The sequence below is a fragment of the Oryctolagus cuniculus genome, chromosome 17, assembly GCF_051225735.1.
Source record: "Oryctolagus cuniculus isolate XC-2025 breed Fujian yellow rabbit chromosome 17, ASM5122573v1, whole genome shotgun sequence".
Taxonomy (NCBI): Eukaryota; Metazoa; Chordata; class Mammalia; order Lagomorpha; family Leporidae; genus Oryctolagus; species Oryctolagus cuniculus.
In genome coordinates, this window is record NC_142883.1 from 71,152,783 (window position 1) to 71,166,255 (window position 13,473).

At 47.9% G+C, this 13,473-nt stretch overlaps 2 pseudogenes; both read right to left on the reverse strand.

The window, feature by feature from the left end:
• Nucleotides 1-1,896: 1,896 nt before the first annotated feature.
• Nucleotides 1,897-7,705, reverse strand: LOC138848326 (zinc finger protein 496-like; annotated as a pseudogene).
• Nucleotides 7,706-12,114: 4,409 nt separating this feature from the next.
• On the reverse strand, nt 12,115-12,462 carry LOC149121372 (prothymosin alpha pseudogene; annotated as a pseudogene).
• Between the last annotated feature and the right edge of the window lie 1,011 nt (nt 12,463-13,473).

Here is a 13,473-nt window from a genome sequence, read left to right on the forward strand (position 1 = left end):
ATCTGTCTGCAGGCACTTCTTCAGCTGCCTCACAAATACCTTGTGTATTTTACCCACCTCAGCTGAGGCCAGAAATGCCAGTGGCCAAGGGGAGGCAGATACTTCTGCTCCAGCACCCTTGGGCCTGGTGGCTGGGGGCCACAGCTTCTCTCAGAGAAGCCCCTGGCCATGCCCTGGCCCCGCAGGCTCTCCAGACACAGGCCGCGGTCTTCCTGCCACCAGGTACCTGGCTCTGAATCACAGCTGGGGTCCCTGACAGACCTGGAGGGTGGGACTGCCTCCTCTGGGCTCCAATCTGTCACAAAACCTGACTTGCAGACAAGACACTGACCAGAGAGCAGAGGGCTCTTCTCCCAGCCAAGTGTCTGCAGCCCCAGGGGAAATGACCTTCCTGAGGCCAAGGACGTGCTGGGCAACCACGGGCCAGGCTGGGCATGTCATAAGGTGGACTTCACAGAGGGCCCCACTTCTGCGTGGGGGCGTCCCCATCCCAGATGACTAGAAACCAAGGGCCTCAGTAGGCCGAAGGGTTGGACCATGCTTCCTGTTCCTAGGCTAGTGGGTCCACTACCCAGCAGTCACTGTGGCTACAAATCCTTGTAACTGATTGGGTGTGAGGCAGAGGCCTCTTTATATGAAGTGACAGGGGTCACACTGGGCACCTTCACCCAGCCTGCTGCCCAGCGGTGGGCCTGACACAGGAACACCCACCTGACCTCAGCACCCCGGATCAGCTGCATAGCCCCCAGGCCTTCTCACTGGAGTGGAGCTGACACAGCTGCCTCCTGGGAGCAGCAGCACCAGCTCCTGGTGCTCAGCCTCACTGCCCGTGGCTGGCTATGCCTGGTCCACAGCCCCCTGCAGGGGATGCCAGCCAAGGAGGCAGGCCCTGTGGTCTGAATCCTGCTCCAACAGGCTCAGGAGGGAGGGCAGCAGTGCAGGTGTGAGCAGATGTGTGTCCTGCACCTGTGCCCAGTGACTGCAGGTGTAGACAATTTCGAATGGGAACAGTGACTTATGTCTTTCTGAGAAGGGAAATCAGCAGACAGACTCAGAGCACCACAACCAGGAACAGCCATACCTGCCAGGAAGGCCCTGGAAGCTGGGGCAGAATCTTCCCTACAGCCCTCCAGGAGGGTCCAGCCTGGCCAACAGGTTGCCCCCAGACTTGCAGCCTTGGGAATTGTAACAGACATTCCTGCTGCTCCAAGCACCCAAGGTGCAGAGCCCACCAGGGAACCCTGCTGATGACCAGGCAGAGTAGGATTTCAGACAAGCCTCAGTTGGGGGCCAGGTGCCCCAGGCCAATGCCCTCACTGAGGATTCAGTTCCTGGACAGGACAGAGGGCAAAGAGGGCTCTAAGTTCCTGTCAAAGACCACAGCTCAGCTTCCCACTCAAATGTTTACCAAGGGCATCTGGGCAGAGAAAAGGGCATTCTGGGGCAGAGGCACAACAGTTAAAAAGGAGAGATTTGCCTTCCTGAGGAGCCCCACTCCCCCCCACACATCCAAAGGGACCACAGTGGTTTCCCAGCCCTGAGCACCCTTAGCTCCCACCATAGGACTGCCAACCCACCCCCGCCATCAGGCCTGCAGCTGCCTTGGATACAGGTTGTGCTGTGCACCGGTCCACTCCCCAACCAACCAGAGGGGCATGGACAGCAGCCAGCCTGGACCCTGGGGTCCGTGCTCAGGGCAAGATGGGAGGGTGAATGCTGAGGACTGGTTGGTGACCCAGTGGTCCCTGGATGGAGACCGGCCCTCTGCCAGCTGGGCCAACCATGTGCAGGGGCTTGAGATGGATTAGGCTCTCATGGGGCTACCGTGGCAGCAGGTGGGGCTGGACACAGCCCCGGCGCGAGGGGCAGGAGGTGCATGGGGCTGGGCAGCAGCCCTCAGTAGGATTTCTGGGCCTGCTTGGAGCACCTCTTCATGTGCACGTGCTCATGGCAGAAGAGGTCTAGTTCTGCCCAAAGCTCTTGATGCAGTAGCGGCTCTGGAAGGGCTGCCTTGCATCCTTTTGGTGTGTGTGGCTGCGGTGCCTAGCCAGAGGCTCCCAGTGCTGGAAGCCCAGTCCCACCTCACTCTGCTTCTCTGGCTCCAGTCTGCTGGGCTGCCGGTGGATCTGCTGGTGTGATAGCAGGTGGGAGTTGAGGCAGAAGCTCTTTCCACAGGAGCTGCACCTGTAGGGCTTCTGGGCCTCCTGGGCCTCCTGGGCCTCCTGGTGGCTGTCCAGGTCCTCACCTTCACTGAACAGCTCCCCACACATGCCACACACGCGTGGCTTTTCCCAGTCCCGGCAGCTGTGCAGGTGCTGTACAAAGTTGACCCTCCAGTGGAAGGCCTTCCCACACATGGGGCACAAGTAGACCTTCCTGGAGGCAGGCACCTCACCCCCCATCTCCTCATGCCCCGGAAGGGCTGCAGCCCACAGGGGCTGAGCTGGGAGTCCTTGTCCCCAGAGCTGGACCACATGATTTTGATGGTCACCTCCTCCTCCTCCTCCTCCAGACTGCTCTCCAGAACCTATGGTCTGCCTCCAGCTACAGGAAACCAAGCTGGTCAGGGGTGCCGCCAGCCCCTGAGATCCCTACCCAGAAGGCCTGGCTCAAAGTCCAGAGACACCGGTTCCTGCAGTGCTCCTGGATGATCTCGGTCCTGGCTGGCCCTGCAGGGACCACAGGTAGAGCCGTGAAGCAGCCGTCACGGTCCAGATGCTGTGCCCTTCTCTCTTCCCTCCCCTCTGGCCACAGAGGCCCCTCCAAGCTCGGGGCCTGCACTTCTCTGTGTACGGTGGTACCATGTGCACACCATAAACACCTCCTGTTTTCCCCAGTGGGAGGTCCCAAGGGGGTCCAGGAAGGTGCCTGACCCTGATGCAGAGCACAGCTCCCCATCACAGTCCAGTCACAGCTCACTTGGCCCATCACAGCCCGTCCCCCCAGTCCCAGCCCAGTCTCAGCCCAGCAGCCATGCGGCTCTATTGTCATGCCACACAAGTGTGTGTCTGTGTGTGCACCATTTGCAACTCTGTGCTCCAAGCCCTGCTGTAAATTGGTGGGTTCTTGGAAGGAGCGCCGTTTGCTGGAAGGCCTGGGACTCCAGCACCTCAGCTCATCCTGTTTCTTTCTTTCTTCCACCTCAAACAGCTGGAAGGCTAGGAGGTCATTCTAGGGGAAAAGGGGAAAATTGTGTGTCTGGCACTGGGGGTGTGCCAGGAGCCAGGCTGTGAGCTGAGGGCAGCCCCAGGAGCCACTCAGTGTCACTGAATGAGTGAGCTTGAAGGAAGAAGGGGCCTGCACCACGAGGATGGGTCTAGAGCCAGCAAGAGGGGCTGGCACTGTGGCACAGAAGGTTTAGGCACGGCTGTAGTCCTGGCATCCCTTATGAGCACTGGTTCCAGTGCTGGCTGCTCTACTTCTCATCCAGCTCCCTGCTAATGCTCCTGGAAAGCAGGGGAGTAGGGTCCAGGTGCTTGGACCCCTGGCTTCCACATGGCAGACCTGGGTGGAGTTCCAGGCTGCTGGTTTCAGCTTGGTGCAAACCTGGTTGGTACAGTCCTTGGGGAGTGAACCGGCTGATGGATGAGCCTCCTCTCTTTCTGTCAAACTCTGCCTTTGTTTCTCTCTTCCTTTTTAAAAAGATTTATATTTTATTTGAAAGGCAGAGTTACAAAGGGGAAAAGACAGGGAGATCTTCCATCTGCTGGTCATTCCCCAAATGTTCAAGATGGCTTGGACTGTGCCAGGCAGCAGCCAGGAGCTTCTTCTGGGTCTCCCATGTGGGTGCAAGGGCCCAAGCACCCGCGCCACCTTCCACTGCTTTCTCAGGCCACTAGCAGAGAGCTGGATCAGAAGTGGAGCAAGCAGCTGGGACATGTTGCAGGGCAGTTCCTTTACCTGCTTTGCCACAAGGCTAGCCCCAAATCTCTGTCTTTCAAAAGAATGAATAAATAAATATAACTTTGCAAAAATAAAGCTTTTGAAAGGATCAGTACTGATCCTGGTCTGCCCTAACTCCCTTGGTGGCAAGAGTGGAGCAGGCCCTCCCTTGCCCTGAAGTGCTTTCCCTACAGGGCTGTGAAAACCCAGCTGGACAGGGTGGGAGGAGGTGGGGACTTGGGATGGCTGGGATGGGGGGACTGCAGGGCCAGGATGGAATTTGCAGGGTGGGACGCACCACAGCGTGGCTGCTGGCCTCACAGCCTTTGCAGGCAGGCCAGGGTACCCAAGCCCATGTGCGCCGGGGTACCTTTGAGTCTCATCAACAGGGGGCACTGATGCTGAGGACCCCACCCATGCTGTCCCCAAGGTGCTGACTTCCCAGCCCCAGCACTGCAGGCCCCGGGCACAGAGGAACTGCCTGAGCCCTAGCATGCACCAGGCTCAGGGTGGGTACCTGAGGGACACCTGGCCCCAGCATGGCTCAGTTAAAATGAGGGACAGGGACAGGACAGGGTGTCAGTATCCAGACAACGATGGGGACAGGGCAGGACATCAGTACCCAGACAATGCATGAGGCTGCACAGACAGCCTGGGAACAGCCTGGCTCTGCCCTCTCTGTTCACCCAATTTTGGTGCCTTCACTGACCAGTCAAGGAGGCCTGCAGTGCTTCCTTCCCCTGGAGCTCCAGTAGCTCCAGCAGCAGCTCACTCTCCTCTCCCTGGAAGGGGCCCAGCAGGGCAGCTGGGTCATCTGCCCCAGGGGAAGGCAAGGCACCCCATTGAGTGGCTCCCAAGGTGGCCCGCACAGCCAGGCTCAGAGTCCAAGAAGCTGAGTGGAGGGGGGGAGGTGTGTGGTGAGCAGGAACCCCTGAGGGGCAGGGCCAGGGCCAGGGCCTTCAGGGTCAGCAGGTGTGAAGCCAGAAGCAGATAGTGATGCTGGGCCTCTGGTGACAGACAGCCCGGGAAGCCTGAGCCACCGGTGTCAAAATGGCAGGCAGGGACCAGGGCGACATTTGCTTTGGACAACCAGGCACAGACCTGAATACACCTCCAGTCTCCTGCTATTACAGAGGGTAGGGACCCCAGCCCCCATTCTGGGTGCACAGTCTCACTTGGGAGGGGAGACCCTGGCAGGGACCCCAGGCCGCCATCTGGGAGCTGGGTCTTACTTGGGGTCATGGAGACTCCGCAGTCCTCCCCAATGACGAACTCTCCATAGAAGCCAGTCTGGCCAGGGTTCAGGAGGGGCCAGTCCTCTTCAGAGAAGCACAGGATCATGTCCTTGAAGGGAGAAGCCCGGCTCTGAAACCACAGGGCAGGCTTGGGTCAAGGGCAGACAGCACACCATGGACAGACATGTAACCAGGGCCAAGGTGAGCCAGGCATCATCTGGTGAGGGCCTGCTTCTCGGCTCAGGGACCTCCTGGGGTGGAAGGTTCTGGTCCCACCTCCTGGGACCTCATACAGAGGTCAGGGTGTGGCTTTGGGTGGACCTGCCCCCATGGCAGCTCAGTGTCCCAGCTGGGACATCCCTGAGTGTCCCAGGCTGCGTCCAGGGCAGTGACTCCACCAGTCAGGGACTCTTGCACTGGAGCTGTCCCGGGAGGAACAGCACAGGGTCTTGGGGACATTTGTGGAGTAAACCAGCTGATGGAGTCAGTCAGTCTCTCTCTCTCTCTGCCTTTCTAATGCACACTCACAGGGCCACACCTTATCAGCTGTCTCCTGAACTGCCACTCTCATTCTCCTTAACACAGACAGCCTGAGAATGTTCCAGATCTTCAGGCTCTGCTTCCCTTCTGAGTAACAACTCCATCACAAATCCCTCCCCTTGTCTCATGTTCATCACCCACAAGTTCTGCCTTCCACAGGGCACGGATTGGGGCACCCCCCCGCTCAATCCCTCCCCCATGTGACCAGGCCTCACCCACCCACATATCCACCAACAACCTGTTCTCACCACACAGGCACCTGAGGTTGGCCCCCGAGGATGGAGCTTCCCCTGACCCAGAGCCCTTGCCCATGCATTCACAGCAACACAGATTTTCTAGGACACAGCCCAGACCCTTCCAGCCTCTCCACAAGCACCCAGCTCAAAACCCACTCCTACACATGGTCTGTCAGCCAGCACCTGCTGCCCTCTGGACCAGCCTCCCCCAGGTGTCCTTGACAGGTGTACAGAGGGCCCTGCAGGGTCGAGCTGGGCCGAGGCCCCTGCCCTGGTCACAGCAGCCTTCTTGTGACTGTCCCAGCATGGCAGTGAAATTGTCTTTAAAGTCATTACAAAAATTTTACCATCTTCTGTTCAACACATTCTCATCAATGTATATCATTATTATTTTACTAGAAATATTGCATGTAAGGATATAATAGGGAAATAACAAAACATAACAAACCAAACAATTAAAAATATCATCAGCTGTCATGTCAGAGGCTTATTTTATTTGGACCACTGGGAAATATTGAGGTGTTTTAAATTTTATTTAACATTTGATAATTTAATTGTTGGTAATTGGACCTAGAAGCTGGGTCATTAGATATTTAAGAAAAGATTCTCTTTACTCCAATAGGTAATCCCCAAAGCACTAATGTTATCATCCATATTATTGTCTTTTATGATCTTGCAAGAGCAGATGCTGAAGAAATTAGGAAGCATGCATTTTTCTGACCATTTTATCTGTAGTCTATGACATAGTGATTGGAATTCAGGAAGCACTTAATAAATATTTCATGGCAAGCATTGTTATTGAGAGGTTTCTAATTCTTTCAGTTTTCTAAAACAGAATCTTGTGTGGAATAATTCTGTAGAGATGCTTTATGTAACTTTAAACCAAGGTACTTGGTGTTTGGACATGAAGGACCCAGGATCAGTGATGAGACTTTTCCGAAAAGGGGAAAAAATATATGTACTGTATTTTCATTCATTTGGGCTGTCTGTCATAGCAGAGAACATCTTTCTAATGAAAGAATCAATACTTTTGAGTTACAGATGAAACCTCAAATGTAAAAACTACTCTTGAGTGCAGCTTTTTAAAGCAAAGAGGAAAAGTTTTTATAAAATTTCATTATAATTCTTTTTCTTTTCTTAGAGTGCCTTTTCACTTTGTGTTGATAGCATTACTGAAAATAGGCTGGATCCTAACAATATTAAGAGAATAAAATTACTGTGAAATTGCAGTAGAAATAAAATGGAATATAGTATCTAGAGAGAAGTATTATTAATACTATGCCAAAAATGAAATAAAAATCCTTTCTGTGATTAGCATTTTAAAGGAACTGAATCTATAAAGGATTTAAGTTTTAAATTCACAAGTGGATTAAACCATGGCAATAGAAAAAGTCCAATATTACCTGTCTGTGGAGTAGGTTTTACAATATATTCCCAGGATGAATATAGTAAAAACGTTAAGTATTCACAATTACTTTAACAAAATATAACTTTGGAATTTTAATGCTATTTGGCAATCTCCTTTTCTGCCTCTCTCTCACACACATACACTATACACATACAGGCACACATGAAGTTTCAGTAAAAATGTTCAATATAGGTTCTTTTCTTGATTTTATATGCAACTTCACATTTTTATTATGCCATTTGTGAGTACATAATTTAATTTCGATTAGGTGATAGATTTTCTTTTCTTTTTAAAAAATTTTTGGTAAGAACAATTTCCTCCAAGTTATAATCAACACCTGGAATTCAGGAGACAGAAAGTTGTGTGTAACTCTTGATTGCTCCTGTCTTACTCACCTTCGCCATGAAATTCTCAAAGAGTCAGGAGTTCAACTAAGTGTTTTGATCTGGTATACTTAATGATTATTTGGATATCTCTTACTATATATATTTTTTTGAGGGGCAGAGTCAGAGTGAGACAGAGAGATGGAAAGTGCCCACATTCTTTTTTTATTTTCTCTTATTTGAAAGACAGAGTTACAACATGGTAGAGACAGAGAAAGGTCTTCCTTCTGCTGGTTCACTCCCCAAATGGCCGCAACAGCCAGAGCTGAGATGATCTGAAGCCAGGAGCCAGGAGCTTCTTCCAGGTCTCCCACCTGGGTGCAGGGGCCTAGGGACTTAGGCCATCTTCTGTTGCTTTCCCAGGTGTACTAGCAGGGAGCTGGATTGGAAGTGGATCAGCTAAGACTGAAACAGGTGCCAATATGGGATATCAGCAGTGCAGTGCAGATCAGGGTTTTAACCTGTTCTGCCACAGTGCCGGCATTCTGATTCACCTCAGGAACAAAACTCCTGTCTCTCAGGGTCTGCATTAGCAGGAAACTGGAGCCAAGGGCCAGAGCAGGATATTGAACCAAGGTACTCTTATGTGAGGCATCAGTTTCTTTACTATTTCAAATACTCATTCATGCTTAAGGTTTTGATGCTAGGAAACACAGAGAAGGCAGAACAAATTGATCACACAAGGGACAAGCTACACATATTGTTTTGAAGAGGTCAGTTTTCAGCTAGGCATTTTAGAACCCCTTGTCTGTCTGTCTTTCTTTCTTTCTTTCTTTCTTTCTTTCTTTCTTTCTTTCTTTCTTTCTTTCCTTTTTTGTTCTAAAGAACAATTCAGCAAAATAAAATTCCAGTTTCTTGTTGGACAACATTGATCTTAGCAGTTCTTTCTCAGTCATGGCATTGCTTGTGTATACAAAGGCTGTTGATTTTTGTGCATTGATTTTATATCCTGCCACTTTGCCAAACTCCTCTATGAGTTCCAATAGTCTCTTAGTAGAGTTCTTTGGATCCTCTAAGTACAGAATCATATTGTCTGCAAAGAGGGATAGTTTGACTTCTTCCTTCTTGATTTGTATTCCTTTGATTTCTTTTTCTTGTCTGATGGCTCTGGCTAAAACTTCCAGAACTATGTTAAATAGCAGTGGTGAGAGTGGGCATCCCTGCCTGGTGCCAGATTTCAGTGGAAATGCTTCCAACTTTTCCCCATTCAATAGGATGCTGGCTGTGGGTTTTTTATAAATTGCTTTGATTATATTGAGGAATGTTCCTTCTATACCCAATTTGCTTAGAGTTTTCATCATGAAAGGGTGTTGAATTTTATCAAATGCTTTCTCTGCATCAATTGAGATAATCATATGGTTTTTCTTCTGCAGTCTGTTAATGTGGTGAATCACATTGATTGATTTGCGAATGTTGAACCATCCCTGCATACCAGGGATGAATCCCACTTGGTCTGGGTGGATGATTTTCCTGATGTGTTGTTGTATTCTATTGGCCAGAATTTTATTGAGGATTTTTGCGTCTATGTTCATCAGGGATATTGGTCTGTAATTTTCTTTCAGTGCTGCATCTTTCTCTGGCTTAGGGATTAAGGTGATGCTGGCTTCATAGAAAGAATTTGGGAGGATTCCCTCTTTTTCAATTGTTCTGAATAGTTTGAGAAGAAATGGGATTAGTTCTTCTTTAAATGTCTGGTAGAATTCAGCAGTGAATCCATCTGGTCCTGGGCTTTTCTTTGTTGGGAGGGCCTTTATTACTGTTTCAATTTCTGTTTCAGTTATGGGTCTATTTAGGTTTTCGATGTCTTCATGGTTCAATTTTGGTAGATTGCATGTGTCCAGGAATCTATCCATTTCTGATAGGTTTTCCTGTTTGCTGGCATACAGGTCCTTGTAGTAATTTCTGATGATTCTTTTTATTTCTGTGGTGTCTGTTGTTACGTTTCCTTTTTCATCTCTGATTTTATGGATTTGGGTCTTTTCTCTTCTTTTTTTAGTTAGTTGGGCCAATGGGGTGTCAATTTTGTTTATTTTTTCAAAAAACCAGCTTCTCGCTTGGCTGATTTTTTGTAATGTTTTTTTGGATTCAATCCTGTTAATTTCTTCTCTGGTTTTAATTATTTCTCTTCTCCTACTAGATTTGGGTTTGGTTTGCTGCAGTTTTTCTAGGTCCTTGAGGTGCGCTGAAAGCTCATTTATTTGGTACCTTTCCAATTTCTTGGTATAGGCACCTATTGCTATAAATTTGCCTCTCAATACTGCTTTTGCTGTATCCTATAAGTTTTGATATGTTGTGTTGTTGTCTTCATTTACTTCCAGAAAGTTTTTGATTTCTCTTTTGATTTCTTGAATGACCCAGTGTTCATTCAGGAGCATGTTGTTCAGTCTCCATGTGTTTGCATACTTTCTGGGGTTTCCTGAGTTGCTAATTTCCAGCTTCATCCTGCTGTGGTCTGAGAAGCTGCATGGTATGATTCTAATTCTTTTAAATTTGCTGAGACTTGCTTTATGGCCTAGTATGTGGTCAATCCTAGAGAAGGTTCCATGCACTGCTGAGAAGAATGTGAAGTCTGTAGATGTAGGGTTGAAAGTTCTGTAGATATCTGTTAGATCCATTTGGGCAATAGTGTCAATTAAATCTGCTGTTTCCTTGTTGATCTTCTGTCCGGATGATCTGTCTATTTCTGAGAGTGGAGTATTGAAGTCCCCCAGTACTATTGTATTGGAATCTAAATCTCCCTTTAAGTCCCTTAACATATCTTTTAAACAGACCGGTGCCCTGTAATTAGGTGCATATACATTTATAATAGTTACATCTTCCTGTTGAATTGAACCCTTAATCATTATATAGTGTCCCTCTTTGTCTCTCTTAACAGTTTTTGTATTAAAGTTTATTTTGTCTGATATTAATATGGCTACACCTGCTTTTTTTTGGTTTCTGTTGGCATGGAATATCTTTTTCCAACCTTTCACTTTCAGTCTGCATGCCTCTTTGTTAGAGAGATGTGTTTCTTGTAGGCAACAAATAGTTGGGTTGTGTTCTTTGAGCCAGTCAGCCTGAAGAATTCAGACCATTAATGTTCAATGTGACTATTGATACGTAGTGACTTTGCCCTGCCATTTTCCCGGAAATATTTTCTAGTATATGCTTTGAGCTTCCCATGCTCTTTTACTGGTAGGTGTTCTTCCTTTCCCTTCTTTCATATTGATGGCCGTGTTTCTGTGTTTCTGAGTGTAGCACATCTTTAAGTATCTTTTCCAGGGCCGGACGAGTGGCCACAAAGTGTTTCAATTTCTGTTTGCTATGAAAGGTCTTTATTTCACCTTCACTCACAAATGAGAGCTTGGCAGGATATAATATTCTGGGCTGGCAATTTTTCTCTCTTAGCACCTGTGCTATGTCTCGCCATTCCCTCCTAGCTTGTAGGGTTTCTGATGAGAAGTCAGCTGTGAGTCTGATTGGAGATCCTCTGAGAGTAATCTGACGTTTCTCTCTTGCACATTTTAGGATCTTTTCTTTATGTTTCATTGTTTCACACATACATTAAACAGACCAAAAAAAAATAATAAACAGCAACTTCATAGACAAAAAAAGGAGAAAAAGAAACCTTTTATCTTTGGCCTTTTTAACCATCTCATACAAACCAACTACTTATAGTACAGCTAAGTACATACTCAAAAAGTTATTGGAATGCTCTGAATAAATTTTTTTTTGTTGTTTTTGCTTTTTTTTACAAGTTTTTTTTTTTCTTCCTCCTTTGAGATTATAATGAACATGGTCACACCACAAGTAAAGTCAGAAGTAAGACAGAAAATGCTCCGAAGGCTGGTTTGGATATCCCGAGATCATAAAAGTGGGTGACCCCCAACAATATGTACAAAAATATAAAATGTAAATAAGAATACAAACAAATTTTCCTTTTTAAAGTACTTTTAAGAAGAAAAGCAGGGCCTGGAAGTTTAGGTTCTTTTCCTCCCCTGTTGCACATTCCCCGGATTTGGTTGGGTGGAGAGAGGGCATGAAGCCTGCAGGTGGCGCTGCCGCGGGGGCGGCATCCTCTCGGAGGTGACCACGTTAGATTTTGAGATGGAAAGCGAGGGAATAGGTCATGGCAGCCTTGATTTTTTTTTTTTTTTAGTTTTTTTTTTTTTTTTTTTTTGACAGGCAGAGTGGACAGTGAGAGAGAGAGACAGAGAGAAAGGTCTTCCTTTTGATGCTCGTTCACTCTCCAATGGCACCGCGCTGATCCGAAGCCAGGAGCCAGGTGCTTCTCCTGGTTTCCCATGCGGGTGCAGGGCCCCAAAACTTGGGCCATCCTCCACTGCACTCCCGGACCACAGCACAGAGCTAGACTGGAAGAGGAGCAACTGGGACTAGAAACTGGTGTGCTGGCGCCTCAGGCAGAGGATTAGCCTAGTGAGCCTATTTTTTTAGTTTAACTTTTCCTTTTTTGCTGTCCAGTCATCCTCATCAGTCTTCTGCTTCTTGGAGTCAACATCGTCCTCCTCATCATCTTCAGCTGCCTGCTTGCATGTAACTGCCTGGGCCTCCTCATCTTCACCTCCATCCTCTTCCTCACCATCGCCCTGCCCTCTTCCTCCTGTTCCTCTCCACCTTCTTCCTCTTCATCTACTTTGTTGTCGGCCTCCTGCTCCCCTTCTCCTCATTAGCGTTGCCTTTGGCAGGGGCGTCTCTCCCATTCTCCGTCTCCTCCACAAATTCCTTCTTAAGTCCTTGGTGGCGACCTCAGAGCTAGTGTCCATGGTCGCGTCTGACATCGTGGGGCATGCTGGTGATCTGATGCGGCAGACTTGAGAGAAAGCGAGAGTTCGGGGACTCTGGCGACAAAGCTGCTGGAACCGCTGCTGCGGAGGTGGCTGCGGCAGCGGGGAGCTGGACCTGGAAACAATGCTTTTCAGAGCGGCCAGTCAGAACCCCTTATTTTCTATAGGGTGTACAGATCCCTGAATTTATTTTACTCTCCTTGATAGTTTTTAGAAGAAAGAAAATGCAGTCAATCCTCATCCGTGAATTCTACACCCATGCATTCAATCAACCATAGAAAAATACATTTGAAAAGAAAAACCATGTCTGCTCTGCTTATGTACAGATAGTTTTCTCTTGTCATTTATTCCCTAAACAATATATTATGGCAATTACATAGTATTTGCATTGTAAATTATTATACATAATCTAGAAATAATGTAAACATACAGGATCATGCACATATACAAAGATATGCTAATTAAGAAATTTGAAAATCCATGGATTTTCAGAAGTTGTGGTGAGGGCAAGGGGATGTTCTGGAACCAATATCCTACTGATACTGATGGAAGACTCTGCTTTGTCTTTGCTGGGTTAAAAAGAGCTTTCAATTTTTTAAACTTTACAGAGATTTGCATAAACTCAGGTGACATGGATGACAAGAAACAAGTTGGAGATGTTAGATGCTTGAAGGGGACATGAGAAGAGTTTAGCTGGTATATAAGTGCTGGGGAGTGAAAACTCTTATGTGTTGCAAGGGAGTGATTGAGAAATCTATTTAAACACGTTTCTTAGATATCCCACTTGCATCTGACCCGCAAAGACATTTTAACTTTGGAAAAGTCACATCCCAATATGCTTTCTTTGTTGACCTTTACTTATCCCAAAAGGTTGCTGTGCTCCTCTCTTTGTGTAATAAACTTTCTGGAAGAATACTCTGCTGTAAGATCAGTATTAACTTTTAGCATGAGTAACACACTTTATTTCATTTCCTTGTCCTTTATTTTAGGTTTAGTTATGAAATT